We start from the raw sequence: 1,880 nt of genomic DNA on the forward strand, positions 1-1,880 counted from the left end.
TCAGCACCATGAGCATCTCCAAAAGAAAGCCTCAGCACCATGGGCAATTCCAAATAAAACCTCAGCACCATGGGCATCTCTACATAAAACCTCAGCACCATAGGCATCTCCAAATAAAACCTCAGCACCATAGGCATCTCCAAATAAAACCTCAGCACCATGGGCATCTCCAAATAAAACCTCAGCACCATAGGCATCTCCAAATAAAACCTCAGCACCATGGGCATCTCCAAATAAAACCTCAGCACCTTAGGCATCTCCAAATAAAACCTCAGCACCATGGGCATCTCCACATAAAACCTCATCTTCAAAGAAAATTGGAGCTATGTGGGCATCTTCAAAGCAAACCTGAACACCATGGGCATCTACAACACCATGAAGAGCTCTAGAGAGAAAATCTGAGCACAGTGGTCTAGATCCCAGAGGAAAGCTAAAGAACCCTCGGATGTCTCGGGATGAAGCAGGACACCCACGGACATTTCCACAGAGAAGAAAATCTGAGAACCTGCGGTCAGCCATTCCAGATAATCTTAAGCACCACGGACAGCTCCTCAGAAATAGTGGTCAGCGCGGCCACTTCCACGGCGAAATTAAGCACCGCGGACGGCTCCGCAGAAAGCCCCAGCACCGCGGACGCTCCGCAGAAAGCCCCAGCACCGCGGACGGCTCCGCAGAAAGCCCCAGCACCGCGGACGGCTCCGCAGAAAGCCCCAGCACCGCGGACGCTCCGCAGAAAGCCCCAGCACCGCGGACGCTCCGCAGAAAGCCCCAGCACCGCGGACGGCTCCGCAGAAAGCCCCAGCACCGCGGACGCTCCGCAGAAAGCCCCAGCACCGCGGACGGCTCCGCAGAAAGCCCCAGCACCGCGGACGTCAGTCATGAACGGCGTTGCGTCGTCGGTCCTCGATGCTTACCAGGCTGAACGTTTCCAGCGCGCGAGCATCACGACCCCGGCGTTCTCTCCCCACTCCACCGTAAATCCCCGCGGTTCGGACGCCGAGATGCTTCCAGCCCCGGATTTTCCAGCGCAGACTCTCGTTCGCCCCCAGCTTCCAGCGCGGCGAGCAGCAGGAGGAGGGGGGTGGGGGGGGTTGTTGGGGGATAACGGCGAATCCAGCGGGCAGACCGTCACTCACGCGCCGGGCAGCGGTGAGACGTGCCGATATGCGTGCGCGTCGTCGTCCGGTACCTCCATGCGGACGCAGCCCATCCCTTCCGCGAGGCGAAGCGGGGAGAAGTGCTCGTTCCCCGGCAGGCTGCGATGGTACAGCTCTCTCTCTATCGCGCGCGCGCACACGCACACGCACACACACACACACGCGCGCGCGCGCGGGCACGCACACAGCCTTCCTAAGGAGTCTTTATTATTCCCACCGTCCAGCGGCCAAACGCGAGGACGCCGTCACCGCCGCCCAGCCTGCGGCTTCATTACCGTCGCCCGGTTCCGTGACTCCGCCAGCCCTCGGCTCGTTCCGGCCCGGTCTTCGTCCGTTACCGTGTTGCCATGTCAACTATTGTTTCGTCAACTACTGCAACTTGGAACGCCATTGGCTCGCGAGTTCTCCCGGATTTTTTATTTTTTATTTTTTTGATGAGAAAAATGTTAGTCGCGAGCTCCGGCACTAGAAGCACGCGGCGTGTTCGGTGACAGGGAGCGCGTGCGCGTGTGCGAAATGTATATGTACTGAAAAAGAGAGGGAGTGAGAGAGAGGGGGGGGGCAGAGGGAAATAGAGAGAGAGAGGGGGGGAGACAGAGAGAGAGAGAGATGGAGGGAAATAGAGAGAGAGAGGAAAATAGAGAGAGAGAGAGACAGAGAGAGAGAGAGGGAGAGAGAGAGAGAGAGAGGAAAATAGAGAGAGAGAGAGAGAGAGAGAGAGAG

The 1,880-nt window shown here is 57.9% G+C and overlaps 1 protein-coding gene across 1 annotated transcript in view; it reads right to left on the reverse strand.

The window, feature by feature from the left end:
- The window catches only part of LOC108411062 (SLIT and NTRK-like protein 5), a 9,886-nt gene extending 8,253 nt beyond the window's left edge, over positions 1 to 1,633 (reverse strand). The window contains exon 1 of the mRNA XM_017682440.2: positions 915 to 1,633. The gene's annotated coding sequence lies outside the window, so the exon portion shown is untranslated. The remainder of the gene's footprint in view (positions 1 to 914) is intronic.
- Between the last annotated feature and the right edge of the window lie 247 nt (positions 1,634 to 1,880).

The sequence above is a fragment of the Pygocentrus nattereri genome, chromosome 12 (genome assembly GCF_015220715.1).
Source record: "Pygocentrus nattereri isolate fPygNat1 chromosome 12, fPygNat1.pri, whole genome shotgun sequence".
In the NCBI taxonomy this organism is placed as follows: Eukaryota; Metazoa; Chordata; class Actinopteri; order Characiformes; family Serrasalmidae; genus Pygocentrus; species Pygocentrus nattereri.